This window comes from Echinops telfairi, unplaced genomic scaffold (genome assembly GCF_000313985.2).
Source record: "Echinops telfairi isolate 266 unplaced genomic scaffold, ASM31398v2 ScPeMD7_7424;HRSCAF=8462, whole genome shotgun sequence".
Taxonomy (NCBI): domain Eukaryota; kingdom Metazoa; phylum Chordata; class Mammalia; order Afrosoricida; family Tenrecidae; genus Echinops; species Echinops telfairi.
In genome coordinates, this window is record NW_022111324.1 from 26948880 (window position 1) to 26971979 (window position 23100).

The 23100-nt window shown below is 44.5% G+C and overlaps 1 pseudogene; it reads left to right on the forward strand.

The window, feature by feature from the left end:
* The first annotated feature begins 7923 nt into the window (after positions 1-7923).
* Positions 7924-21813, forward strand: LOC101647227 (annotated as a pseudogene).
* Positions 21814-23100: the final 1287 nt, after the last annotated feature.

Sequence of the window (23100 nt, forward strand, 5' to 3'; positions counted from 1 at the left end):
TTAAATAACTCAATTGTATGGTATGTGAGCTAAATGTCAATAAAACGGTTAAAAAATCTTTAAAGAATTGTATGGCTCCAACAAATAGTGTAAACCGTGGTATGTATAAATACTAGCGGTGGGTATGAGCTGAGAGTCCCCTGAAAAGAATAAAACAGGGTTACCTGGGCAGAGCTTACTCATTGGTTCATTATAAGATGAGATTTTATTAATGGGTCTCAATGGTCACTACATATTAGAACCACCTACGCAACTTTTCAGACTACAAATGTCCAAATCTCAGATTGCTTCAGTCCAAATCTCTGGGGGAGGTGGTTGGGCTTTGGCATCTTTAAATACCCCCTCAGGTGACTGAGGCACAGCAAGGGTTCATGAACCTTGAATCTCCTCCATGGGCCACTAAGTGGAGCACAAAAAACGAAAGCAGAGCAGCGGAAACCTGGACCAGAAGAGTGAAGGAACAAAACTGGAAACACAACCCTTCTTAGAGCCTGCCGGTCCAAGTAAAGGAAGCTTTCCCTGGAGAGGCTTGGGGGGAGGTGGTGAAAATGCGGGTGCCCCGCTTAGGGACCCCACAGGGATCCATGAGGAGGACATCCTGGTTGTTAGAGATGGAGAGGAGTCACCATCTAGAAAACCGGGAACTCAGGCAAGGGACGGTCTAAAGGTTCACCTGATCGCCAGGTATGGTTTTATTCCGTTGTTTTTTTTAAAAAAAAAGAAAGAGAGAAGCTCGTGGAGGCAGGAAGCCTGTCTGCCACCTCCACTGACAATGTCACCCATTCTGAATAGGAAATGTACCCTCATCTTCAACCTCGGTGTAACCCTGCTCAACCTTGCCCTGTCTCTGAACCAGCGGCTCCCTTTCCTTCCAGCTCAAACCCTAGGACCAGTTGCTGCTGAGTCAATTCCACGTCCTGGGGGTCTGTGTGTGTCAGGAGAGAACTGTACCCCAGGGCACTTTCCATGACTGATTGTTTGGAGGCAGTTCCTCCAATTTTTTATTAAGGTGCATATGGCTGGACTCCGACTTTTTGATTAACTGCCACATGTACACGTGCTAGCTATTGCACCATGGAAGGAAGACAGCGTCTCGGGGTGACATCCCAGCCTCACGGCACACTCATAAGAGGATGCAGCTCCCTTCCCCTCTCCTGGAAAGTCTTTGTGTGAAGAAGGTGGTCTTGGCTTGCCAGGGACTGAGAGCAGTCTCTGATTATCCATCCCTTCAGGGAAACAGGGAAACAGGATCCACACACTCAGTGCCTTGGGGACGTTTGCAATTATTTTAACTGATGCTTCGGTGGTGGAATTCCTGGTGAAGGAAGATCATCCTTGGGAATTACCAGCCAGCATGTTGGCCTCTGCCTCGCCCTCTCCCACCCCAGCCAGGCTGGGGTGGATGCACTTGCTCCCATTGTTCATTGTTCGAAGAATTCTGGTCATTGGTATTCTCTTCAATGGCTCCACTTGGTCATTGACCTAACTTGTCATTTGCAGTCCTATCAGGAACTGAGCTGCTTGCAAGCCAGAGGAGATCAAATACAAAGGAGCTGTAAGGACTAACCTACCACCATCCTTCTCCCAGGGGCTCAGCCACGGAGGCACAGGGAGGGGACTGGCTGGTTTTTGTGTCCACTGAGTGCCCTCCTAGACAGTCCCTGTCAGTCACACCCAGGCTGGGACACACAGGGATTCAAGTCTCCCAGGAGCAAACTGGAATACAAATAAGCTTTTAGATTTAGACATCAGATTTGCTGGCATGTGATGGGGGGCTGGAGAGCGGGGTGTTCTCCCAAGGGAAACTCTGTCCCAAAGCTTCATCATTCTACAAATGACATTTCAAGTTACTAACAAGGCTCTGTCTGTTTTCAGCCCTAACCCCTCTCCCCAGCCTCCTCCCCTCCAAGGCTTTGCCCAAAAAAAAGGAAAAGGAGAAGTTAAAATCAATTCATCTTAAATCCTCTTTTCTCCTCAAAGTAATCTGACTTACACTGTCTATCTGCAGAGACAGTGGGATTCTAGGGCCCGGGCTCCTGCCAACAACCCCTTGCTCCTTCCACGAGCAAAGGGAAACATTTCAGAATCCTCTGATCTGTAAGTGACTAACCAGTCACCAAGGGTTTGGTTCCTAGTCAAGGTGAGCCCATGTCTATCAGAGTAGATTCCGAGTCAAGGTGAGTGCATGTCTATCACACTCCTCGGGATCTTCAGTGTTCTTCATGACCATGACCTAATGAGAGCCAATGATTGGCCTATAATTCTGAGGTGCCTCTGGGTGTGTTCAAACCACCTATCTGTTAGTGGTGGATTCAGTCCCTGGGGCACTCCTACTGTAGGGGATGTTCTTGTCATTTACTGGGGAGTCCATTCTGACTCGTGGTGATGCCATCTGTGCAGAATAAAACTGTGCTCTGTGAGGCTTTTTTTTTTTGTTATTCATTATATTGGGAGCTCTTATAACTCTTACGGCTCTTATAACATTCCATCTATCAATTGTATCAAGCATATTTGACATATGTTGCCATCATCATTTTCTAAACATTTACTTTCTACTTGAGCCCTTGTGATCAGCTCCTCCCCTCCACCCTCCCCCACTGACTTACCCCCGTCCCACCCTCATGACCCCTCATATCTTTTACTGGCCACTGTCTCCCTTTACCCACGTTTCTATTGTTTATCCCCCTGGGCAGGGGGAGGGGGGATTATCCATCGATCATTATGATTGGCTCCCCCTTCCTCCCCTCCTTCCTCCACTTTCCCTGCCCTCCTGGTATTGATGCTCTGATTTCTGTTGCTGAAGGCCTTATCTGACCTGGATTCGGTGTGTCGTGAGCGGTTATCTGTACCAGTGTACATGATCCAGTCTAGCCAGCACTGAAAGGCAGGACTGAGGTCATGGTAATAGGGGTGAGGAAACCACAAATAACCAGAGGATTCCTGTGTGTTTCATCGGTGCTGTACTCTGCCTTGGTTGACTCATCCCTTCCTTGTGACCCTTCTGTGAGGGGATGTTCTAGTGTCTACAGATGGGTTTTGGGTTTCATCCTCAACAATATGTATTTTGTGTGCTTTGGGTCTTCCGGTGCCTGTTACCTGATTCCATCGACACCTCGTGATCACACAGGCTGGTGTGCTTCTTCCATGTGGGCTTGTTGCTTCTCTGTATGGTTTGTAAGCGCTCACCCCACGGTGACTGGTTGAGTGAAGGATTGATTCTGCTGCCTAGGAAAGAGCGGAGGCGGAGGCTGAAACTGGAAGGAAAGGCGTCCTTACCCAATTAAACCCTGCTGGTAGAAACGCTGTCTCACGGCCCCCAGAATAGCCCCTGGGTTTCAGGCTGGTGGGTGGTTGTTTGTCCTCTGAAGCCCTTGGCCAGCCCTGCCTCTCACCCCAGGGCTGAAACCTTCAGACGTGGGGTAGTACTCTGATTTGCAGGCCCCTTCTGTTTGAAAAGGGAAAAAAAAGTAAATGGTCTATTTAGAAGCTGTTAACAATAAGCAATCTAAATCACAGGTGACAGTTCATCTGCTGAAGTGCTGACTTTCTGAGGGAAGTCCTGAGGGAACCCGCCTGTGAGCAGTCTGGTGGCAATGCTTCCAGAAACTGCGCCTTGGTCCTGGCTTTTGCTCAGCCCCTGCGAGGGGTCCTGGTGATGCTGTGGATGAAGTGCTGGTCTGCTAACTGCCAAAGGTGGTCATTAGACCCACCAGCCACGAAGACCCTATAGACAGTGGGGAAGAGGTAGTAAGGACTCAATGGCAAAGTTTTGTTAGGGGTGGAGTGAGGAGGGTGGGGTCAGTATTTCTGGGCATACTCTCCTCCTGGGCCCTGCAGCGTTTGTGGGCTTCAGTGGACCACTGCTCTTTACTCAAACACATCATGTTCTGGGCAGAAAAAGAAAGGGTGGCTCTTTGGGGATGCCTAGACAAGCTTCTCTTGGTTGTTCGCTCTTTTCCTGCAGACCCAGCGTGCACCCAGGGAGGAAGCTGTTCCCCCTGCACAAAATGGCAGCCCTTGGAAATGACACAAAATGGCAGCCCTTGGAAATGACACAAGACCATTTCTATCACCCTGAGAGCCAGGCTTCGTTTCCCTCATCCTAACATCAGACAAGTCTGGGTGGTGCAAATAGTTAACTAGCTTGGCTACTTGGAAGAAATCCCTGGTGGTCTACTTCTCAAACATCTTCCACAAAAATCTCAGCGGAACACAATTCTGCTCGGACACATGGAAGTTCTATGAATAAGAATCAGCTCAATGGCAAATGGGAGGATAAGAAGATGAGACTCATGGGCTTCTAAACATTCAGCCAACCCTGTTTCCCTGAAAATAAGAGTGTCATATGTTAATTTTTGCTCCCAAAGATGCTCTAGGTCGTATTTTCAGGGGATGTCTTATTTTTCCATGAAGAAGCATACGGTACACAGTTACTGTTTCTTGTTTTATTAAAAGAGACCTCGTACTTCCTGTCTGCTCGAGCTGCCCGGTGGTGCCCACCGCTACGGTCCAGAGTCCAGAGTTAAGGTAGCTTCGGGGGGCCTTATTTTCAGGGAGGTCTTATTTTCCGGGGGGTGCCTTATATTTCAGTGAGAGGCAAAACTGTAAGTAGGTCTTATTTTGGGGGGATGTCTTACTTTTGGGGAAACGGTAATTACAAACCAGAAGCTTGGTGTAAAGGGTACTCACAACAAAAGCAGGTCTGTCTATAAGGGAATTCATTTATAAAAATTAATTCCCATATAAGTAAAATTGCAACCAAAACCCTAGATGGTTTTTGTGTAGACACTGGCAAACTGATCATAAAATTACATGAAAACACAAAAGATTTATAGTAGCCAAAACAATTTTGTAAAATAGCAAGTTTGGAAGACTAACACTATCTGATTGGAAGGATTAACTATAAAGTCCCTGAAATTGGACAATAGTCAAAATGTAGCTGAGGAAGAGCTGCCTCCTCAAAGTAGAGTTGATCACTATGGCATGGAGGGAGTAAAGCCACTGAGCCCTTCATTTGCTGATGGGGCATGGCTCACAATGAGAAGACGCATCGGCAAACATCCATTAATAATCAGAACATAGGATGTACAAAATACGAATCTAGGAAAATGACAAATCATTGAAAGTAAAATAGGATGCATAAAGATTGATACCCTGGTCTTTTCTTGGTTTTCCTTGTAATATGGTGGTATTAAATATTTCTCTTTATAAAATTGACACTTTGCTAAGCATAATGTTCTCTAGTTTTGTCCATGTCTTCCAGTGTTTCAAAGAGCTGTTGGGTAACAATTGTGCAGTACTGTTTGATGTGACTGAATGAGTGAATGATATATCTGTATTAACTTCCAATAAAGTGGTTTTGAAAAAAAGAAGAGAGCTGTCATTTTGTTAATTGATGCATAATATTCTATTGAGTGAATGTACCAGAGATGGTTTATCCATTCCTCTATATTTGGGGTTTAGTCCACGGTATTTTCAATATTCTTCTCCAGCACCACAATTCAAATACATAAATGCTCTTCGCTTTTCTTTTTTCAGTGTCCAAATTTCACATGCATAAGGCAACTGAAAATACCATGGCTTAGGTCAGGTAGCATCCTTGCTTTTCAATACTCTAAATATGTCTTGTGCACAGATTTACTGGATGCAAAAAATTCATTGCTCTGTTAAACTACAGCTTCCATGAGCATTAGTTGTGGTCCAACAAGACAAAACCCATGACAATTTCCATCTTTCCTCCTCTTATCATGATGTTACCTTTGAGTCCAGTTGTAAGGACTTTGGTTTTCTTGACATTGAGCCATACTGAAGGCTGCAGTCCTTGACCTTCACCAGCAAGTGCTTCAGTCCAGGCCTCACAGCACTTGGGCTCCCTCAGGTCATATTGACACCACTCAAAAGCAAACTCACTGCCATGGACTCAATCCTGACTCCTGGGGGCCCCATAGGATGGGGTAGAATGCCTCATCTATTTCCCAAGGAGCAGATGGAGGTTTGATCTGTTGGCCTTGAGGTTAGCAGTCCAATGCATATGAGTACTTTTTCTTTCCCACTAGGAATACTTTTTCTTTCCCAAGATGAACATTACAATTGTGGCTCCCTATAGAAACTGGGCAATCGAAACAAATCTCTCCAAAAATACTATTTCCCAACCCTCATTATATCCAAGGCAATGTTTTTTATAACACAGGGACTTTTTAAAATATCATTTTATTGGGGGCTTGTACAACTCTTATCACAATCCATACATACATCCACTGTGTCAAGCACATTTGTACATTTGTTGCCATCATCATTCTCAAAACGTTTGCTTTCTACTTGAGCCCTTGATATCAGCTCCTCGTTTTCCCCCTCTCTCCCCGCCACTCCCCCATGAACCCTTGATAATTTATAAATTATTATTATTTTGTCATGTCTTACACTGTCTGACATCTCCCTTTACCCACCTTTCTGTTGTCCATCCCCCAGAGAGGGGGTTCCATATAGATCCTTGTAATCAGTTTCCCCTTTCTACCCCACCTTCCCTCCACCCTCTCAGTAATGCCACTCTCACCACTGGTCCTGGATTCCCTGTTTTTCCAGTTCCTATCTGTACCCGTGTACATGCTCTGATCTAGCCAGATGTTTAAAGTAGAATTGGAATCATGATAGTGGGGGGCTGGGGAAGCATTTAAGAATGAGAGGAAAGTTGTATGTTTCATTGGTGCTACACTGCACACTGACTGGCTCGTCTCCTCCCCACGACCCTTCTGTAAGGGAATGTCCAGTTGCCTACAGATGGGCTTTACTGCCCAGAAAATCCCAGAAGACATTAAATGGGGCTCATCATGCCCTTCTCAAAACTGCTACATCCCAATTCAACCCTCCAGTGCTCACTGCTCATTGCTGTCTCCTCCACTGGAAGCTTCCCTTGGCAGCTAACTATTTTAACCGATACTTGACTTCGACTTGAGCAGTCCATAATTATATTTTCTTATTCGCCACTCCCCCACCAGAATTCCTAATCCCTCAGCCTTCCTAGATCCATCCTCCCACACAGCCTCTCCTCCCTCCTCCCTCCCAGGGCTCTTCAGACGCAAACCAGCCTGTATTCGTCCTGCTTACTTCAGCCTGCTGAACATTATAACAAGCTCCATCTTCCTGACAAAGCACAGTGATCGTGCCTTGGACGGGTGCACTCAAAAGCATGTGCTGAACTTCTCAGTGCTTACAGGATTATATCACCCATACATCAAGTATTTATTGAGCACTGGCCATGGACCAATGACTCTGCTGAACCTTGGGGATTCGGGGTTGAACAAAATAGAATTGCTGTCTGGACTGGAGGACAAAACCAGGCAAGCAAAACAGAAGCATGACCAGCGCTGGCGAGAGAGATAAGGTTAGGGCTGTGGGCGTGTGAACAGAAGCACCTGAACCGGCCTGGGAGGGGCCTGTTTCATGGTACAATTCAAATGAGCAAGAACTTCCTTGCCTGCAGTCAAGGTCTACGTCCCCATTCACCTTTTTAACTGGGTTGGATACCATGCCCCTAAAGTTCTTGTTCACCTAGAACCTGTGAATCTAATCTGATTTACTGATGTAATCACATTAAGAAGAGGTCATACTTGGTTGGAAAACCCATTGGCATTGATTTTATGTTGACTTATGATGACTGTATAAGACAGAGTAGAACTTCCTCATCGGGTTCACAAAGCTGAAAAGCTTTATGTAAACGGAAGACTGTTGCATGTTCCTTCCTCGGAGCACCTGGTAGACTCCCACTGCACAACTGTCAGCAGCCGGACCGTTAACCGCTGGACCACCAGGCTTCCGCTGTCTTTATTAAGAGGGGCATTTGGACAAAGAAACTCAGATATGGACAGGGATGATGCTGAGTAATGTTGGAAACAGAGGCAAGGAAAGCCGACATTGTCAGCAACCATGGTGAAGCGAGGAGAGCCATGGAACAAATTCTCCCCTAGAGCCTCCAAAGGAGCCAGCCCTGCCAACACCTGGATTTCCAACGTCAGGCCTCAGAAACGGTGAGAAAGTACATTTTTTGCTGCTTTACATTGCCCAGTTTGTGTTAGGACAGCCTCGGGGAACTAATACAGGGCCTGTGTTAGGCAGAGTTCTCTAGAGAAACAAAACCTATATGATTATATAGGTCTATACAGCGAGAAGGAATATAATGGCTAATTAGTCCACAGAGCAGTACAGAGGGCTCTGTTCAACTCACTTTAGTGGAACAGTTAATATTCTGGATTTCCTTCCACTCAAGGTCAAGAAAGCTGACAGCAGGCAGCAGGGTGGGCCAGCAAGAGTCAGCAACAGTCAGTAGCTCTGGAGCTTAGCAAAGCAAGCTGGGATAGGATAATGAACTCAAGCAATGCAAGGTGACAGGATCTACCAGCCTCAAGTTCAAGTGATGTACACACCAGCAGTATGGCAAAGCAGGTCTTGAAGGAGCCTCAAGCTCTAGCGACATGATCCATGGGTTAGCTTGGCCACAAATAGCGTAGCTCACAGGTTAAAATAGCAGCACACTGGTCTGATCACCAGAATGCTAGAGAGATGGGGGCAAGCCTTGCAGAACCATTTCTCTCTTTGCCCGCCAATCAAACTGCAACCTGATTAATCTCCACCACATGTTCTTATTGGGCAGGTTGGCACAATAAAGCTAATTATCACAGGCTCGAAGCTACATCTCCCAAGACTATTTTCGCAAATTATGCTGCCTCCCTCAACTGCGACTTTCTCCTCCCTTCTTCCAGACTCCACCCCTCTATTCTCAATTCTTTCTCCAAGTGTCTAAAATCCAGTAGGGTAGGACAGTTGCACCCTGAGGCAGGTTTTGAATTCGGTGCTCTGGCAGAGTCTGCCAAATGTGGTTAAGCATATGACTGCCCAACTGAGGATGGCATTTCCAGCTCCTTCAAAGTATGGCCATGTTACTAGGATCTCACCAATCATAGGACGTGAGTAGAACTGAGGTGGGCCACATCCAACTCTAGGCCTTAATAATCGAGTATGTGTTCTCTTCCATGCCCCTTCTACCAGAAGTGATGGCAGTCCAACACAGGTGGTCTCTTCGTGAACGACCCACTGCATTAGTCTGGGTAGACTAGAGAAACAAATCCACAGAAACTCGATAGATGATAGATAGATAGATAGATAGATGATCGATAGATAGATAGATAGATAGTAGATAGATAGATATAGATATGAGAGAGTTTTATATAAAGGTAAGTGTACATTAAGAAAGCATCCCAACCCACTGCTGTCCAAGCCCATACGTCCAATATTAGCCCTTATGTCCGGCAATGATCTATAAAGTCCTCCTCTTTTTTTTAATGTATAAGAGAATTTTATATATAGGGTAAGTATACGTTCAGAAAGCATCCCAACCCAGTCCAGTGCAAGTCCATATGTCTGACACCGATCTACAAAGTCCTCTTCAAACTCACAAAACACACACAATGACACCAAATGCAGGAGGATCACAGGCCAGTGGGTAGGAAGTCTTTGAATCCAGTGACTGTGTAAGCATCTCAGCACTGGCAGGGGTCTCCACGCAGCTTCTCCAGCACCCAGGGCTGCATCAGGGTCGGTCCATGTGGCTTCTCCTCAGGAATGTCTCGCAGGAAGTGAGCCTTGCCAGCTGGAGCAGGGAACTGGCTAATGCAGCCACACACTGGTCCGACCATCAGAGAACAAGAGACCAGAGAACCAATAGGGCAAGGCTCACCGAGTCATTTATCTCTCCACCCTTCAGTTAATCCTACATGTGTCTATTGACCAGGTAGGCACAATAAACCTTAACAATCTCAACCACCTTCCTGGAATACTGAAACAAGGTATTTCAATCCTCCCTGGCTTAGGCCCTGGCTCAGATTCAACAATTCCCTTACCTCTAGCAAATACTCTGTAATGTTTCTTTTATATTCCTGAAATTCAATTGATATAACTCACTTATGTACACAATCCTTAAAACCAATATTATGCCCTAATTGAAAGAGAAAGGGTAAATAAAAGTCAATTGTGACAACATCATATGTATTGCAATATGTACATGTTCAGTAGGATTGCAAGAGAAGGCACAATGAAAACTGCTTGTATCTCGAGAAGATCTAGCTGAGACTCTGTCGGCTACAAATGCAGACTGATAGCCTGGGCATAATTTTGTGATATCAAAGATCATAGGAGGCATTGCCATCAGATACATTGTTTTCCCAAATGGCAACCAGCTCTTGTTAAAGTCACAAACCAAACAAAATCCCATGTTTCCTTGACTTCCAGAAAATTTGTGAGTATTTGAAAGCATGAAACAAATATTTTCTGTGTTGAACAAAATCATTTTTTTTTTTTAGCTACAAGGTCAGCAGTTTGAGCCCAACAGGTGCACCGTGGGAGAAAGATGGAGCTTCCTGCTCCCATAAAGATGTGCAGCTGCAGGAGCCCCATGGGCTTTCTAATAGAGTCACTATAGATTGGAATCGACTGAATGAAAGTGAATGTATGTACTTGCATTGTTAGAAAAATTTTCAAATAAAAAACCCCAGATAATCTAATAGCCTGTGACCTTCTTAGGAGAATCCTAAGAAGCCCTAAGTAACTGGGCTCAGTTACAATAAAATCAATATTTAGACAAACCAAGTCACAAGCTGGCCCTAAACTTCTCTAGTTTAGGGGGCGGGTTTCTTCAGGCCCTGTTCTCTAGTTCATCTTTGTTTGTTTTTAATATCCTGTTCTTTTTTGGCATAGGTGGAAGCAACGTGTAAATAGCTCTCCCATTTCAGGGGAGATAATAAACGCAGAGTAGTGGAGGGACTTGGGACCTTGAAACTGCCACTCATTTATCTGTGCGATCCAACTCTTTTGGGATCACATCAGAACCACCCTAACGGAGTTGTACGAGCGGCTAAGAAAGCAATCACTGAAAAGGAATTAGAGTGGCACCTGGTCCATCGTAGGTTCTCGCTGGGTTAGAGTGAGATCTCCTTATTGGGGACGCCCTTCCACAAGACTAAAGAGTACCCTGACTTGGCAGCCCCTTGGATGAATTTAGAGGTCTGAATCTATTGTGGATTCCCAGTCTTTTGTGGCTGTTGTTCTTACTGTCTAAGTGACGCTTTTGAGTGTGTGCATACTATCTATACACGCTATTATCTATCTGTTTGCCCATTTCTCTGTCTGTGCTACTGTGGCATGACATAATTTTCTGTCAACTTGGGTGAAGGGATGGAGTATCGCCTGTTAATCAGGTCATAGCCAATGAGGCCTCTCTCTCTGTGGGCATGGCCTTCTCCTGAGGATTCTGGGTACTCCTGTCTTCCTCCCTGAAGGCAGGACACACACACACACTCTCTCTCTGCTTCCTCTTCCTGCTGACAAGGCACATGGAGCCATGTGATGAAGCCAGAGCCCTGGAGCTGGAGGAGCCACATGGAGACCCATGCCATTGGACCCACAAGAATTTCCACAAACTGGCCCATGATCTTCCTGCATTCAGCGTGAGTTGAATGTGTTGCATGAGTCTGAAGAGGAATTTATAGACCAGTATTGGACATATGGGCTAATATCAGACGTATGGACATGATCAAGACTGGGCTGGGATGTTTTCTTAATACACAATTACTCTTTGATATAAAACTCTTTCTTACACACATATGAGTGTCTCTGGATGTGTTTCTCTAGTCAACCCAGACTAACACTATTTATAGAGTTTGGTATGGAATTCAGTTTAGTCTAAACAAGTTCTTCTAGAAGGTGCAGCAGGACACCAAGCACTCAGGTGACATCTTCCAGTGCATTGCAAGCCACCTAGCATCTCTGCCCTTGCCCGACTCAATGCCCAGACCACCCCACCCCAACCAGAGATGCAACCCCCTCACGTAGTACCCAATCCTACTGGAGGAGAGGCGTCCGGGGAGAACCTGAGGGTCACTGCCTCAAACCAAGAGGCTGCACGAGAGCTGGAGGAGACTCCGAATCTGCTTCTGACTAGGCCTTTCCGCTGTTTTTCAGAGATTGATGCAAATACAGCATCACCTTGCCTTGATTTTCTGGGACCCCAGAGGCTGGTGAGGCCCAGCCTAAGGCTCAGAGAAGTCTGTCAGGAGCCTGCCAGCTGAGTCCAATTGTTGTCTTGCCCTCTGCGGATGCCGGAAGATGAGAAGCATAGGAGGCGCCTCTGCTGAGCAGACAAGCTGAACACTCCACTAAAGCCCACGGGACAGGTTTCACCTCACGACTTCTGTTCCTAAAGAGGAGGTATAAATAAAATGAGAGGCTGGAACGGAATGAAATGTCGTTCCCTGATCCTTCTCATCTCCGGCCTATTAATAACCTCCTTGACTGAGTCACACGGAGACATCCATTTGGGTCTCTGAGAATTCATTGGCCTGAAATAGGGCCAAGTCATTTTTTTACACTTCTGTGGTCCTGGTGGCGTGGTGGGCTAAGTATTGTGCTGCAAACCAAAAGGTTGTCAGTTCAAAGCCCCCAAACACTTTGAGGGACAAAGATGAAGCTATCATGTTGCCATCAAGATGTACAGCCTCGGAAACCCGTTTCCCTGGGGCAGTTCTATGCTGTCCTGTAGAGTCATGATAAGTCAGAATTAAATTGGCAGCCAGTGCTTTTACGTTTGGAATAGCCAAAATGATACTGTTTCCCAAAGAAACATGTATGTTAAATTCAGTTTTCGACATGTATGAATTGTATGTAAAAAACATGTCAGCTACAATAGTTCCCTTTTGACCTGGGTTTTCAGGAAAACTTGGGATAAGTTCCATACTGCTGCTGGCTGGTAATCAGCTCCTCGTAGATACAGCATCAGCTGACCTTTGTGACTGGCAAGCCTGCCGCACAGACGTCCTCCTCTGCCCCTTCCCAGTCTCCGGCTTCTCCTCGCTGAAGGGAACTTCATTTTCCCCAAGACCTGGCTGCTATCCCACATGTTTCCCTCAATGGCCTTTGGGAACAAGTGGAGTGTGGTGACTGAAAGGAGCACGCTGTTCTTCCCCTCAGGACCGCAGGGTCAGGCTCTTCAGCCTGCCCGCTCTTCTGACGAACACGTGCTGTGCTTTCCTTACTTCGTCCCTCACCATCTCATTTCGTCTTTGCTCCCAAGCCATTTTTAACCGTCTGACGAGGAAGAATCGGACCTGACAGAACAATTAAATATTAATGCCTTGATTGAAGAGTCTGCAAATCAACTAAAAATAGGGAGAGATGGGCAGGAGATATTTTTATTCTATTTTTCCTCTCTGTCAGGAACACTCTTGCCCTGTGGCTCAGACACCAGAGCCTTGTGGGTAGAATTGGTCCTGGAAGGTTGGGAGGCCTGCCGGAAAGTCAGACACCACCCTGGAGCCAGGAGTGCAAATTGATGTGTTCCTCAGAGGCGGGCTGAGGCCCGGACTGAAGCTGTCTTTGTGGCCTTCCTCCTGCCACAAGGACGCCTCAGGACTCTGGGAGCAGATCTCCTTCTCTGGCAAAGTCAGCCAGCTGTCAGCCTCTTTGGGCTCTGACCCTGTGCCAGCTACCGTCAGACCTATAATGACTTGCCTTTCGCTTGCATCGCGTCCTGGGATGGGAGGGAGCGCCTTGAAGGCAGGGACCGCCCGCTTTGCCGTTCTACACAGGTCCACACCCAACACTGGCAACCTGGTGCCCAACCCTCAATATCTGTACAATGAATTCGTGAGATCATGCACTCTGTCACTGTGCTGTGCTTTGCTCTGGAATACTGCATCTGTCCGAAGCCAGTTCAAAGCATCCTGCTTCTCCCCACCTCCAGTCGACTTGAAGTGGTTTGTGGGTAAAAGGAGCAGTGAGGAGAAAATGAGAAGGCCAGGTTTATTTTATTTTTGTTTTTTCATCATTGTATTAGAGCTCATGCAACTCTTATCACAATCCATCCATCCATCCATTGTATCAAGCACATTTGTACGCTTGTTGCCATCGTCATTCTCAAAACATTGCTTTCTACTTGAGCCCTTGGTATCAGCTCCTCATTTTTCCCCTCCCTCCCCGCCTCCCCTCCCTCATGAACCCTTGATAATTTATAAATTATTGTTATTTTGTCATGCCTTACACTGTCTGGTGCCTCCCTTCACCCACTTTTCTGTTGTCTGACCACCAGGGAGGGGGTTATATGTAGATCCCTGTAATTGGTTCCCCCTTTCTACCCTACCTTCCCTCCACCCCCCTGGGTTTATTTCTATTAAAAAACAAAAACCAGGTGGTGTAACCAGCTGCTCCCAGGACTCTGAGATGTACCACGATCCACAGTCAGTGGTATTAGAACCAACCTCAAGCTTCCTGGAAGCCTAGGCTAAAAGGGAGACATTACAAGTTATTTGGCTTTTATTTCCTCATGACAACAATACATATGGACCTATAGAGACACGTTTTCCTGCAACTCCAGATCCACAAGGAGGATCTATCATGTGAATCATTATACAGATTTCGTAAAGTCATTTTGCTGTTCCTCAAATAAGGCACGCTGGCCCTGACCCAGCAACGCGTCCCTCAGCCTGGAGCCAGCTTCTCAATGTTCGCCTACTTACTCATGGTGCCGCACAATGCAGCCATCCTTGGCTGTTCTCCCTTCCCCTCCAGGCCTCCCTCTCCATGATCCCATCACACTCGGTCACTCTGCTGCCTCAAGTTGACTCTGATGCATGGGACTTTGATGAATAGCAGCACGAAAACTTTGTCTGATCCTGCACTGTCTTCACGGCCATTGGTTTGCTCCGGTTCATTGTTGTGCCCGTTGTGGCAGCCTATCTTACCGAGAGTTCCACGCTTCTCCATTGATTCTTCGCTTTGCTAAACATCAATGTCCTGGACAATAACTTTTCTGTGACCCATGGGATTTTCACCGGCTACTTTTTGGACACAGATCACCATTCCTTTCTTCCTAATCTGTCTTCATCCGAGAGCTCCACTTACATCTGCCCACCATGTGTGACTCTGTCAGTGTTTGAAATATCAGTGGTCTAGCTTCCAACATCATCGTAACATGCAAGTCACCGCAGTGCCACAAATCGACAGATGAATGGTGATCTGCTCCCGTACCTGACTTTACTTTTCTCCGTGGCTCTTACCCCTCCTAAAATGTGCTACATATTTCTTCACTCAATTGTTGCCTGTCTTTACCACTAGACTGCAAACTTCATAATGGCAGACATTTCAAAAGTTTTGTTCATTGCTATATCCTCACGTCTTAGATTTAGAACCTGGAGCCTAAACCACACAATCCGATCAATTCCAACTCATAACCAAATAAAATGCTACATTCACTTCCATTCAGCCCATTCTGACTCATAGTGACCCTATATCGTTCTGACCCTCTACAGTTCTGACCCTATACAATTCTGACCCATAGTGACCCTATACAGAGTTTCTGAGGCTGTACTTCTTTATAGGAGCATATACCTAATCTTGCTCCAAAGGTGGAACTGCTGGATTTGAACCTCAGACCTTGAGTTTAGCAGCCAACATCTAACCTATCATGTCACCGAGGCTCTTTACCAAGACTCTAGCAGGGATTGAACATAGTTTAGTTGAATTGTAGGTAAAGGATGTTTTCTCCACTAGGATCTTTGGAAGGCACAAGAGCACTATAATGTTGAGGACACTATGATATGCATATTCCAAGTACTTCATTTTCTCATGATAAAGTTTTACATAGGAATATAAAGTAGAAGATCTATAAATGGCTTACATGAATAATTTCAGGGGTCTGTCATCTGTCTTGAACATCAGAAGCCTCAGCAAGCTTTGGCAAGTTTTCATTCAGACTTAGTCCTCAGTGGAGTCTACAGCAAGTATTCTAAGTAAAGCTCTTCAAGGGAGTCTTGTGGCTTTGCTATCAGAACATGATGCAAAGTGCCACTTAAATGGTGAAGGGCTGGTTTGTAGGTTCATTCAGACAAATGACTGTAGTTTCTATCAGAACATGATGCAAAGTGCCATTTGAATGGTGAAGGGCTGGATTTGTAGGTTCGTTCAAATAGTCAACCAAACAGGAACATGTGAAGCAGGATTGGCTACAGGCAGAACCAGTGTATCTGGTAGAAAACGGGAGGATGGTGTCAAGAACCCGCTTGGATTTTAGACTCTATTGTCTGTATTAGTTACCTGCTGCTGCATAACAATGGCCCCAAGCTTAGCAGCTTGAAATGACAAGCATTTATTATCTCATCATTTCTTTTTCCCAGAGATTAGAGAGCATTGTAGCTAGCTGGTTCTGGCTCAGGTATTTTACGGGGTTCCAGTGGAGCCATCTGCTGGGGTGGCAGTCATCTGAAGGCTTGGTTTGGGCCATAGAAGCCCCTTTCAAGGTCATTCACTCACATGGCTTACAGATCCACACTGGTGATTGGCAGGAGGACTCAGGGCCTCTCCACAAGAGATGCCCCATAGATTTGCTCAAATTTCCCAGGACATGACATCTAGATTTTCCTGAAAGGGAGGATTTGTATGACCTAGTCACTTTCACCATGATCTATTGTGGAAATGGACCATTCAGTTCCACCCACACTGAAGCAAGGGAGAATTAGGCTCCACCTCTTAAAGGGAGGAGAGTCCAAAGGTATGTGCAATGATCTGGAAAAGAAATAGCAAGATTGGCTGGACAACTTGAAGAATGTAGTCAATGGCATTGAATGGCACGTAGAAATTGTTGAGTTGACATACACTCTGTTAGGTATATTTTCCTTACAACACAAAGTAGCACAGCATCTAATATGAGACAATGGTCTCAGCAGGAGAGACATGTACAACAAGCAGTGCCCGACAGGGGAGCTCTTGATGGTGTGAAAGGTAGCACAATGCCCTGAAAGCATCATAGGCTGTAGAATTAGCTATTCCATTCACCCTCAAATCTCAAGCTCACCCTCTAAGTAATGACTTAAATATTTCATTAGCATGTTAAAGGCTTAAATATTTCAATGACTTAAATATTTCATTAGCATGTTAAATGACAATGACTTAAATATTTCATTAGCATGTTAAAGGCTCTGCCACACTCCAAGACAAAACACTAAAGGCGTGGCAGAGCAACCGGATGGGGAGCACAGCAGGGAGCCGAGGGAGTGCAAAGGATAGACTTTGGGGCCAGAGCATGGCACCCCATCGGACCTGACTGGAGGACACGCCTAGAGGTCAAAAAACAGACCTTGATCTATTTACAGGTTTTTCTTTTTTAAATTTTTTTCTTTCTATTTTTTTAATTAATTTATTTACGGTCATTAGTTTTCTTTGTTGTCATCGACGTTGTGTTCTCTTTTGTCGCTTTGTCTTGCTATGCCTTGTTTTTTTGTGCATATTATTATCTCTGCAGATCTATCTATCTAAAAATTCTGGAGGAGAAAACAACGGGACCGATGGTTGGGGGGCGGGGGACATGGGAGAAGGGGAGACAGAGGTAAGGAGGTGGTGTTGACCAACCCAGGGACAAGGGAACAACAATTGGTCCAAAATTAGTGGCATGAAGGGTGTGAGAGGCCTGGTAGGGATTCAGCAAGAGCAATGTAACCAAGAGAAATTACTGAAACCCAAATGAAGGCTGAGCATGATAGTGGGACAAGAGGAAAGTAAAAGGAAATAGAGGAAAGAACTGTGACAAAGGGTATTTATAGAGGTCTAAATACAGGCATGTACATATGTAAATATATTTATATAGGATGATGGAGAAATAGATATATGCGCATATCTTTATAGGTTTAGTATTAAGGCACCAGATGGACATTGGACCTCCACTCAAGTACTTACTCAATGCAAGAACACTTTGTTCTATTAAATTGGCACTCCATGATGCACACCTTCCCAACACTATCGCTGAAGACAAATGTATGCATAAGCAAATATGGTGAAGAAAACTGATGGTGCCCAGCTATCAAAAGATATAGCATCCGGTGGATTGCAGGTAAACAAGCAGCCATCTAGCTCAGAAATAACAAAGCCCACCTGGAAGAAGCACACCAGCCTATGTGACCATGAGGTGTCAAAGGGACCAGGTATCAGGCATCAAAGAACAAAAAATCATATCATTGTAAATGAGTGGGAGTGCAGAGTGGAGACCCAAAGCCCATCTGTAGGTAACAGGACACCTCCTTACAGAAGGGTCCCAGGTAGGAGATGAGCCAGTCAGCGTGCAGTGTAGCAACAATGAAACATACAACTTTCCTCTAATTCTTAAATGCTTCCCCCCCACTATCATGACCCTAATTCTATTTTGCAAATCCAGCTAGACCAGAGGATGTACACTGGTACAGATAGGAACTGGAAACACAGGGAATCCAGGACCTATGATCCCTTCAGGACCAGAAGTGAGAGTAGCGATACCGGGAAGGTGGGGTAGAAAGGGAGAACCGATTATAAGGATCTACATATAACTTCCTCTCTGGGGGACAGACAACAGAAAAGTGGGTGAAGGGAGATGTCAGAGAGTGTAAGACATGACAAAATAATAATAATTTGCAAATTATTAAGGGTTCATGAGGGAGGGGTGAGTGGGGAGGAAGGGGGGAAAATGAGCTGATACCAAGGGCTTAAGTGGAGAGCAAATATTTTGAGAATGATGAGGGCAACAAATGTAAAAATGTTCTTGACATAAATGATGTATGTATAGATAGTGATAAGAATTTTATGAGCCCCAATAAAATGATTTTTTTTAATGTTGGAATTGATTGTGGTAATGATTACACAATTCTTCTTGATATGACTGAACCATTCAATTTGTGTGACATGTGGATTATGTGCCAATAAAACTGTAAAAAAGAGAGAGAGAGAGAAAAAACCAATCTGTTCTCTTCCAGGAACCGTGTATCTGTATTCAAGATAACATCAATAAATAAAGATATTAGTAAAAGAAAGAACTGTTTGATGTATTTAGGGAGACATTTACTTTTTCTGGTCATCATTTTTCCCATATCTAAAATGGAGCAAGTATTACTGGACTTGCAAAAATGTTATGAGTAATAGATAAAATGCAAGTCAATCTCTCTTGTGGGCACATACAAAGTGCTCAACAAATGGCAGGTATTATTAAACTATGCTATGAACCCATCTGTGAACCCATTTCTTTATTATTATTGTAAATTTATATGCTGTACAGTCTAGGGAAAAGATGGATACGCTGACTCCTTAAAAAGGGTTGCAAACCACTTTGTGTGACGGTTAAGTGTGTGTGTCAACTCAGTGGGGCAATGACTGTGTTAATCCGGGTAAACTAGAGAAACAAATTCATAGACATTCATGTGTGTAAGAGATAACTTTATATGCAAGAGCAATTGAATATTGAGAAAACATCCCAGAGCAGTCCAGATCAAGTCCATAAGTCTGATATTAGCCCATATGTATGATGCCAATCTATAACTTCCTCTTCATACTCACACAACACATGCAATGACTCTGAATACAGAAAGATCACAGACCAGTGGGTAGAATGTCTTGTGGATCCAGCGGCAGTATAAGAATCTCAGCACTGGCAAGGGTCTCTACATGGCTCCTCCAGCTCAGGGCACTAGAGTAGCTCCACGTGTCTTGTCAGCTGCAATGTCTCCCAGGTAGTCAGCCTTCGTCCTTCCTCCAGTGAGCTATTTATCTCCTTAGCACCTCCAAATGAGGTCATCAAGCTGCAACCTGATTGACAGGCTAAACTCCACCCCCTCACTCTTAATCCTCTCAAATTGACAACTGATTGTATAACTACCAAAATGACTTTCAGTGGCTTGGCAGTTACTATATAGCTATCTCCCATGAGAAGATCTGCTACAAGCAATAATTCATTGTAAGGGTATTTCCTGAGAGATGTGGCTGGTTGTCAATATATGTGGCCACTCTGACATGCTGTGTTTTTAGTTTTGTTGGGGGGTTTTGGTAGGGGTGGTGGTGGAAGGGGTTTGCTGGATCTGGACCCTGCATCTGGCTGTTCATCTGACCTTTGGTTCTTTGGACTTCAGCCAGGTGCTTGCCATAGTGCATGCTGAACCTAGGAGTCTTTAGCCTCTGCAGCCTGTGAGTCAACACCTTGCTATCTTACCTACCAGCCTTGAGAATATTCACCTTTACAGCCAGCAGCTTGTATCTGACCTGCCAATTTTGAATTCACCAGCCCTTGTAGCCACGTGAGTGAGAAGTAACCTTCAGCCTGGCATTTGACTCACAGACTTGGAATTTACCAGCCTCTCTGAGTGTATGAACCATTTATTTGGGATAAGTCTCTCTTCATATACTTCATAAGCTTCTCTAGATGACCCAGCCTAAGACCCCAAGAGTATGGTCCATAGAAACAAAATCATAATGAAAAGAAATTGGTTCTCATATCTGACTTGTCTTATAACTCTGACTCCATTAGGAAAGAAGGCACTGCTAATCCATGACAAAAGGAATATGCAAAATATCACCAAATATATCTAGTATTGATGAGAAGTAAAGTTCTATGTTTGATATATTTTGGGAATCTTGTCAGATTGAAAAGTGTAGTGAAGCTGGCTGGTTGGCCCTACTTACATTAGACAAAGTGGTGAAGGAGAGAGATGGGCTCGGGGTTTCAGAGTCACAGATCAAGCACCACATAAAAGACCTCAAATTTTTTACCTATGTTGTTTTTTTAATAGCAGAATTAGATAACTAAGATGTCATGTCATGGTAGAGGATGTTTGTTCAATATAGTGATTTTTGCTTTGTACTTAGTTTGTTCTTCTGAGGTATTATGTATCTGTATGTGTGTTTATATACTCTCTAATATTCTAATGATTTTTAAATGGCTAAAAAAAAATAAAAATTGAGGCCTCCCGCTCCTTTTACTGCTTCCCCTGCTGGCCTTGATGGTCTGGTAGAAATAGCCACAGGATACAATGAAAGCTCGCCTGGTTAGGGCAGTTCAAAGCTGAGCGGATGCTCTTAAAAACCTTCACGTTACATGTGGACAGATAGAAGCCAAATTCTATGAGGGAGTTCATAATCTTGTTCTCTATCAAGAAAAGATGTTGTTCTCCATCAGCCTTGATTTGATAAGCTTTTTGAGATAATAAATGCAATTTATGAAACTCTGGAAGAAGAATGTGAGTGGAAACCAAGTGAAGAGGATGAAATTGCAGAGGAACTGACAGAAAAGGCCAAGGGCAAGGATGAGAAGAAGGATGAAGAAAAAGAAGACTCCAGAGGAATTCCCGAATTTTGGTTGAGTGTTTTCAAGAATGTTGACTTGCTCAGTGATACGGTTCAGGAACACGATGTACCTATTCTGAAGCACTTGAAAGATATTGAAGTGAAGTTATCAGATGCTGGACTGCCTATGAGTTTCATCTTAGAGTTTAACTTTGAACTCATTGGGTATTTCACAAATAGGTGTTCACAATGAGGTGTTGACAAAACCATACCAGATGGGGTCTGAACCAGATGATTCTGATCCCTTTTCTTTTGAAGGAGCAGAGATCATGGGTTGTACAGAATGCCAGATAGATTGGAAAAGGGGGGGGGTTTGTCATATTGAAAACCATTAGGAAGAAGCAAGTGACTAAAATATTTTCCAATGACTCTTTCTTTCATTCTTTGCCCCTCCCAACGTTCCTGAGATTGCAGATTTGGATGCTGCTGCTGAAGCTGTCCTTGCTGCAGACTTGGCAATTGTTCCCTTTTCATGAGCGTATAATCCTGAGATCAGGGTTACCCTTTACTGGAGAATCTGTTGGTGTTGTTGAAGGAGGAGGAGGAGGAGGAGGAAGAGGAGAAGGAGAAGAAGACAAGGAAGGAGATAAGGACAATGATCCAGACCATGACGTGAAAAAGGATCAAAATGCACCAGTGTGAGCAATGGTGAAGCAGGTGGTAGGTGGCCTTGAGGATCACCCGCCCAGCTCGACCTTTGCTTCCCTGGAAAGGATGAGTTTACAACCCTTGACAAACCTATTTCAAGTGCTTTGATGTTGTTTGCTTGCATGCTTGCTTTTGTTTTTGCAGCCTAAAATAAACACATCAAATGGAAAAAATAAAGACACATTAAAAGTAAAAAGTAGAAAGCATAGAAAGGAAATGAACAATAACTTAGGAGTACACAATGCACAACTGAAAAAAAATGGATTTATAGGGAAAATGAGAGCACCTTTAGGCAAAATTCAGCTCCAAGTTTCATGACAATGGAAGCAAGTAGAAAAACATGATCAGGTTCAAAGGAGAGAGAAGCTGATTTTTAGAACTTAATTTTGAAAGCAGTGTCTCATGAAAAGCACTCAATGGAAAACACAAAGGGATGTAGGGTCACCCTTTTGGGAACGCCATCACTATTTCTATAAGCCCTATATCATCCCATGGGCTCGTGGGGAGTATGACCCTCAGAGGACTACCTAATAAAGGCAGGTCTGCAAAGACTGACGGTCTTGGTAAATATAGAGGAATGAATAAAAAATCATTTGCCTGTCTTCTGGCAATACATACCCTCCATGACTTGGCAGGAGAATTTACGGCCTATCTTGGAAAAAGTGCAGACAGACTGATCTTTAGAAATGAAGGTGGAAAAAAAAAAAAAGAAATGAAGGTGGAGAGACTTCATCTCCTGTACTTTGTCCCTAGAGTAGGACATCTTGCTGGGTAGAGGGTCAGTAAAAAAGAGGAAGAATCTCAATCAGATAGATGGACACAGTGACTGGAACACAGACCAAGTAGGATTTCATTCTGCTGTGTTTAGATCGCAATGAGTCAGAAACTCAACAGCGTCCAATGCCACTAGCAAAATAGAATGACCAGGCAAAAAAAACTAAGTGATGTATATGGATGTTCTAATTTACTCTTTATAATATTCTATGAGCTAGGAACCATTCTTACCCCCACTTTACAGATGGGGAAACTAAAGCTCAGAAACAGGATCACATAGACAGTGTATGGAGAGCCAGCATTCAAACCTGGGCAATCCAGAGCCTGCTCTTCAAAACTCCACAACATCTGGACTGCTGGCATTATATAGTAGTTTTAGTATGTAATCAAGGAAGGAAGCTGGGAGTGTCTCTGTGAGGTGGTTTCTGGACATCAGCCCATGCAGTCTGGTTGGGAGGTCCCTCCATATGCCAATCTCTCACTGCCATTGAGTCAATGCTGACTCAT